Here is a 7,976-nt window from a genome sequence, read left to right as displayed (position 1 = left end):
CCAAACACACAACTCAGTTGCAGTGGTCCACAATGAGGACACTCACAAGTGGATACTGGCCCTAAGAGATCTTGACCCCAGTAACAGTCCCATTGCTGTCCTCATTGCTTTCCTGGATGCCCTTCTTGTGGACTGGCATCTCACCAATGACACACCTAGGGTCTCCCAAGTAGATAGATCTTGCTGGGTATGTGGCCAACCAGGCCATCTGTGGCATGACTGCCCCTGAGCAAAACCTAGGACCCGATGTCCATGATACAATAAAGAATTTCCTTGGGCAAAGGATTGCAGATCACAGCCTGCTGAAGCACCTGCCCCTTAAAACTCCATGCAGGTGCTCCTCAGCCCTGCCAGTAAGACGAGTAATTCAAATTCCGGTAATCCAAAAATCTATTGGACACTGTCCATTTTTCCACACTCCCCAATACTGATCATCTATCTTGATGGACAAGCCATTAGAGGCTTGATGGATGTCACAATGGGTAGAGATGTTATCATATTAACAGAAATGGAGGTACTCTGCTTTCCCCATTGGAAATTTAGACCTGGCTTTCCCATCAGTGGAATAGGAGGCCAACAAGATTCAAAATTTACCACCTGTCTGGTCCATTGAAAAGACCTTGATAGCAACAAGGGAGCCATCCATCCTGTCATTTCTATGGTACCGAGAAACTTCTGGGGCCAAGACATCCTGGAGGATGTGGTTTCTGTCTTACTCCAGGTGATAGAGTTTTCTTTGATGACCTTCAGGTCCATGAAAGTACAGGTTTGTCAAATTGACATCCTATGCATAAGTTGCACCCCCAATTCTAAGGGCCACTGCTCCTTAGAAATTTACCTGGATTGAGCCTCCTAGCCCCATTCCATTGACATGGCTCTCAAATCAGGATGTCTGAGTGGAACAGTGGCCTATAACTGAACCCACACCGTCAATCCTAAAGGAATTAGTTGTAGAGCAGCTAAAGATGGAGCACATCGAACTGATGATAAGCAAACATAATATCCCCAGGATCTTCAGTTAACAATCAAATGGAAAAAATGGGGTCCACACAACCAGATTTAGATATTAAGGATTGCTTTTTTCAAATTCCCCTAGCACCCCAGATGGAGACCACTTTACCTTTATAGTATGGGACCCTAATATGCATAAGCCAGCCAAGAGACAGCAATCAACTGTTTTACCCCAGGGAATGAAGAATAGCTCCACAATCTGCCAGGTATATGTGTCTCAGGCCTTGGTGAATATTCCCAAGGACATCCTCTTAATCCATTACATGGATGGCCTTTTTCTGGCCCATTCAGATGCAGTCTATATACAAAGGACTGCTGAAAAAGTGTTAAAAGATCTCATGTCATTACATATGATGGTGGCACCAGATCAGGTTCAAATGGTATGCCCCCCCCCATAAGTGGTGATTCACCAATACGTAAGCAGATAGGGTACGGGTATATTTTTTGGGGAAATGTGTCTTACTTACAGTGCACCCAGCCAACCGGTAGGAAAGCAGAACAAATCCAAGCAACAGCGGAAGCAACATCAAGAAGAGATCTTTCCCACGTGTGTCCCTGACTCTTTAGCTACACTCCAGGGGGCGTGGCTAGGTATACCTGTAGCCAGCTCCAAGAGGTATGGTCAAGGTGACCCCTACATCTGCCCCCATCCCGTATTCCTTTTTAGGTTTTTTCATTGCTAAGCAGGTCCACCCCCTTTCCTTTAAATTGGAAATGAAGGAATGGGACTCATTCTCAGAATTACAGCAATTATGTGGCACAGTTAACTGGCTTAACCCCTTTTTGCCCATCCCAATCAAGAGATGAGATACTTCTATTCATTGTTGGAAGGTCCCACCTGCCCGTCCATCAAGGTTAGGCTTGCTCATGAGGCTAGAGATCTACTACACAAGGTTGTGGCCATTCTAGCTACCTCTAGCCTGCAATGCCATGACCCTCAGAAGCCCTTGTTGGTAATGATCGTCTGGACACCCAGGGGCTTTTGGGGAGCATTATGGCAATCTGAGCCCCTATTATGGACATCTCAAGCACATTTTAATCTGTGAGAAGTCACCTCTTGATCAGTACTTCTAAGTTGGTCTTAAGGCAAGAATACTGTCACGGAGAACATATGGAGAATCAGATAAGCTTGTTCTTCCCCTTTTCTTTAAAGAATACCCAGTCCCTCTGGGAAGACTCTATATATCATTCCAGGAAATGGCTGCAGGATTCACAGGAACTACTGACAATCACTTGCCAAAAACCAAGATTTTAGTAGGGCTCCCCACACTTCCAGTAGAGACACAGCACCATCCAGTCTAGTCCCCTCCTCTACTCCTATCCCTCACACCACTCTGGCCTTTTCAGATTCCAATAAAACAGGTATGTTGTTCTTATCCAGGGTCCTAGCTCCAAAGATGTTACAGATGTTATCCCTAACTCTGGTTCCATTCAATTGGTTGAGCTACTGGCCCTCCCCAGGGTTGTAGTGGAGTGTCAAGCCCATTAACATTTATTCTGACAGCCAGTACAGGTAGTTCATGTGCTGGCCTTCTCTAGAGTCAAAGACTCACTGACCCCATTACCAGTCAATATGCTGCTCATACAGGATGTCTTAAATCAGAGGACCAAGCCCTGGTACTTGCCACATATTAGATCTCACTCCAAATTACCCGGAATACTGACTAGAGGAAATGAGGTCACAGCCACCATCATACTAACAGCCAGTATTGATCTTGACCTCTTAGAACAAGCCAGAGCTTCTTTAATCGGTTCCATCTGTCTTAACAGAATTTGCATAGACTTCTTTCAAAATTACCAGTTTCCCAATGTAAACATTTGTCCCAGGTATGTGCCACTTGCTCTCCTCTTGCCCCCTTAGGACCACTTCAGCTCACAGGGGTTAATCCCCAGGCCTTGTTGCCTAATGCCATCTGGCAGATGAATGTTACACACTATGCCCCCTTTGGCAATCTTAAATATGTTTTGTGATAACAGACACCTGTTCCTTCTTTGTTTATGCCCTTGATCTTTCTAGGGAGAAAGCTGTCAATGCTATCAAGGCCCTTAAGTTGGCCGTCATATAGTGGTACCTTGGGCACTTATGACTGCCAGTGGCCCTGCCTATGCCTTTCAACATTTCAATGACTTTCTGAGGTCCTGGAAGATTTCCCATACCACTGGCATCCACTACAATCTGCAAGGACAAGCCATTGTGGAGAGGACCAACAGGGCTCTTAAGGGGCTGTTGGCCAGGACTATCTTGCCAGAGGCTAGGAGAGATCATCTGACTTAACAGAGGTCCTTTTCCATATGAACTTTCTCAGTTTTGATGACAAGGGACTCAGCCCAGCCTACAAGCAGTGGGCATCTCTGCCAAGGAACACACCCCTTCCCCTGGTGAGATGGTGAGATCCTATCTCCCTCCAATGGTAGCTGCTGCCCCCCTTACTAACCCGTGGGCTAAGGTATGCTTGTGCTTTTCCCCAGACTGCCACATCACCAATAAGGCTCCCATTAAGAGATGTGTGCCCAGCCATGGACTAGCCTGCTTCCAGGAAGGAGGAAAGAACTCAGGATGGACAATGTATATACACCCCTTTCTTGCTTTCGTTGCCAAATCCAAAAGAAATTGATTTATTAAGGGCAGAGTTTATGGCCTTTGACTCTCTTTACTTTTTGAAAAGTTTGGCATAATATCAAACGGCTATTTGATCCCTCCTGGATGCTCACAGATGCCTTAATTGGTGGGTGGAATTGTCCATCTGCAGCATATTTGACAGCAGCAGGAAGCAATTAAAGTGACTCTTCAGGTGTTAATGGGTCTTATATATTCCACAGGAGGTTATTTGTGCCTGGTTATCTGAAATTCAAAAGACTACTGCCACCTAGCCCCCCACCTCCGACCCAGGCAGCTCTCCAGGAATGGATGCTCTTTGAAGGCTGGTAGTCAATGATGGGTAAGAGCTTGTTTTGCAGGCCAGCCTAAGACAGGCACAGTCCAGTTGCTGTGCCCTCCTGAGGCAGGGTTAACATGGCCTGAGCAAAGAATTCTGGCTCCCACTGAGTGCCCATGCAATAAATAAAAAAGGGTGGATATGTAGGAAGTTAAGGCCTACCAGGCCAAGAGATGAGCCAACCTGGAGTCTGCCTGGCACTGTCAGAGGTCCTGATTGTGCTTTTAGCTCATGCCTAGGTGCTGGGAAGATATATAAGGTTCCCCCATTGCTAAATAAACAAGTCTCCTGTTTTTCCTTTCACCTGACTCCTGGTGTCTGTGTCGTTGGTGACGCCCCTTCTCACCCTCCCCTGAGGAAGCCTTTAGGAGCCAGCAACACTTCATTATACTTTTTATATATGCATGTAACTATGCAAAGAAACTTGCAGTGTGACCCAGAACATTTAAGTACAGCAGGCCAGAAAGCAGTGGCACATGTTCAAAGCTTGCTAGGAAGAATGGGTAATATACAGGAAATAGATAGAGGTGCACAAAAAGCAAGGTAGAAAGAGGGGAACACTAAGGGCTAAGAGGGGAAAGAAACACTTATGCTACAATCTACTTTGTCTTTCCTGGTGACTGACAGGAAACTTCAATATAATTGCCCCCAGAGACAGTGTGTGTTTTCCTCTACACATCACAAACATGCTTTCCTAGGGCCAGGATTTCTTATGTCAGCACTCCTCTCATCCCTAAGCCTGAACAGAGCGCCTCACAAACCATCTCATAACTTTATTTACAGAAGGATACTCTTTAAGATGAAAGAAATAAGTAAGCAGCTCGTATGTGTATTACTTAATTTTTAAACACCACTTAAAATTTTAAACTTTGCCTAATCTTTAAACTATGTTGTAAATTACAGGCTTCTGAGAAGCCATGGGATCATGCATCCATTCACACACACACACACACACACACACACACACACACACACACACACACACACACACATACACACTCTGTGAAGGCACCTGAGAACACTGTCTTCCAGAGCCTACACCTATGTTGTCTTTGATGTGTATTGTAATTGCCTACATTTCTGTCTCTCTGTCTCTGTCTGTCTCTGTCTGTCTGTCTCTCTCTCACACTCCTACATGCACACTCTCCCTAATCTTAATAAATGCACTAACTTCTTCACTCTGGCTTAGCCTGTTAGTCTTTTCTGCTGCAAGGTCAAGGATCCACCAGCTGCCCCTAACTAGTTCTCTCACTGGGAAGGGAACTCCTCCAGACTGCTAGCTGCAATGATGGGTTGTACCTCACATACATACTTCTACAACTAGTCTCTTTATAATATTCATGCTCATTTTCTAGCCAAAAGCAATTTAGAAAGCTCAAAGGGGAAAGCAGAAGTCACCCACACAGCGGCTAAGCAGTGAGAAGTACCCTTGGGTCATCTATCACACGGTCTCAGAAAGAATAGGCAACAAAACCCAAAACAAGAAAACAGCAACAGGAAATTGGTGCACTTTTAGGTTCTAGAAAGTGTCAGGATCCTTGGACAAGCACCAGCACCCTTGCTTATCACACAGGCCAGAGCTTCTGAGCTCTGGAAAACACAGGCCAGGAGTCAAATAAGTAAACTTCCAGCTCACTCACTCTCCCCTGGGTCGTCAGGGCAGGAAGAGATACTAATCCTTGCTGCACTCTGTCTGTTTACTGACCTGAGCTCACCTATTCCCAGGTAGGAATCTCCCCTAGATTCCCCATAGAAAGTTTGATATTTGCCAGCTCAAAGGCTCTAACTAAACTTTGCTTTTCTTGTTGGTTTTGGGTTTTGTTTTTTACAACTCCAGCCCCCTGTGTGTTTGGGCCAGTCCTTCAACTTCTTATCTTTTCCATTTGGCACAGCCCCTCAGCCCCTCACTTACCGCTTTTAAAGTTGCACACTCATGTTGGAGCAAAGTGGCAGCTAGTGTCCAACGCTCACCCAGGATCTTGGCCAACGCTCAGGTTCTGGCTGTCGTGGGAACACTCCAGGGCCTTCATGACTGGTAGAAGGACTCCACAATGAATGCAAGCTAAGATGTTAGTTTGCTAATTCTTATTCCATGTTCCAATATTTTAGCTTTCAGATGAAGCAAAAGTTGTTGAGCAGTTTTATAATCCTGGCTCTTGGGAGGTAAGTGGTAGGTAGAGTGTGGCTGCCTAGTATGCATACACACACACACACACACACACACACACACACACACACACACACACACTTCTAAAAAAATAAAGAAATCTTAACAACAACAACTGGGTAGCACATGCCTTTAATCCCAGCACTCGGGAGGCACGGGCATGGGGATCTCTGTGTAGGCTAGCCTGGTCTACAGAGCGACTTCAAGGACAGGCTCAAATGTTGCAGAGAAACCCTGTCTTGTAAAAAAGAAAGAAAGAAAGAAAGAAAGAAAGAAAGAAAGAAAGAAAGAAAGAAAAAATTGAAATGGGAAAAGAAGGTATCTCCTGGAAAAAAAAAACTTTGGAAAACAGAAATACATATCAGGCCAGAAGGGGGCGCCACAACAAAGACAAGGCTCCTTGAGTCTATTGAGGTTGGGTCTTTGTGGTGCTCTACACTTCAAAAGCCGGTTCTGTTCACTTTTGCATGAACCGGGGCCAGCTTCATTTTCTTAACAATTTTCAATTCACTTTTTTTTTCTTTTAAATCTAGGAAGAATAAGTGCTCCTTTTTGGGCACAGGGCAAGCAATCAGATGATCTTTATTGCAGAAGGGACTGTTTGCAATGGGGCTGGGGAGATGGCATAGTTGGCAGAGTGCCTGTATGCAAGTATGAGGACTCGAGTTCAGATCCCCAGCACCCAGGTAAAAGCTGAGTAACCCCTGCTGGGCTAAGCAGATCCCTGGAGCTCATTGGTCAGTCATTCTAGCCAATGAGTTTTGGTTAATGAATGACCCTGTCTCAAAAACTTAGTGACACCGGGTGGTGGTGGTGCACGTCTTTAATCCCAGCACTTGGGAGGCAGAGGCAGGCGGATCTCTGTGAGTTAGAGACCAGCCTGGTCTACAAGAGCTAGTTCCAGGACAGCCTCCAAAGCCAGGTGTGGTGGTGCACTCATTTAATCCCAGCAGAGGCAGGTGGATCTCTTGAGTTCTAGGCCAGCCTGCTCTGTACAGTGAGTTCCAGGCAAACTAGTACTTCCAGTACTACCTAGAGAGATTCTGTCTCAAAAAAACCACTTTTTTATTACATTTGTTTGTGTTCGTGTACGCATATGGGCACTCCCTTGCTACAGTGCATGTGTGGAGGTCAGAGGGCAGCTTGCTGGGGTTCTTCTGTTCTTTCATCCCTGTAGGTATCAAGGATCAAACTCAGGTCTTCATACTGGGTGGGTGGTAAATGCCCTTACTTACAGAGCCATCTCGCTGTACCAGGGCTGTTTCTTCTTGGCCACTCTGGCTCGTAGATGGCCACCCGGCAGGCTGGGAACTTAATGCCTATATATATATATATTTTTTTTTCTTCTTCTTTAAACAAAAGCACCAGCCATATTGGTTTAGGGACCCTAAATCTGATGTCTTCATTTTGCCTTAATTACGTCTTTGAAGCTCCAAATGCAGGCACATTCTGAGACATTGGGGATTAAAAGTTCTACACGTAAACCTGGGGCGGAGGGGCAGACTTCAGTCCTCACAGCACGGCCAGTACAGCTGACAGACTGTTCAAAAACTCAGTTCCCGGGGATAGGCACGGATCTCCGTGAGTGCAGTGGTTGCCTGGTGAGAGGGCACAGAAATCAGTCTTGGCTCGTAGGTCTCTTCTGCTGCGTGATTACAGCCAGCCTCCTGCCTCATCTCTCTGACTAAATGACAGGCAGAAACACTGCGAAAGGCGGCCGACCAGGCGGCGTTGAAAGCTGGCAGTCTGCCAGCTTCAAGCAGGCTTCCGGGTCACATGACCCACACGCCTTTTCCCCCCAGGGGCGTGGCTACGGTGGTGGGCCCTACCCTGGCCCACCGACGCGCCGAGGGCCGCGAGTC

The sequence above is a fragment of the Cricetulus griseus genome, chromosome 2 (genome assembly GCF_003668045.3).
Source record: "Cricetulus griseus strain 17A/GY chromosome 2, alternate assembly CriGri-PICRH-1.0, whole genome shotgun sequence".
Taxonomy (NCBI): domain Eukaryota; kingdom Metazoa; phylum Chordata; class Mammalia; order Rodentia; family Cricetidae; genus Cricetulus; species Cricetulus griseus.
The sequence above is the reverse complement of the archived record's forward strand: the minus strand, read 5'-3'. Positions refer to the sequence as shown.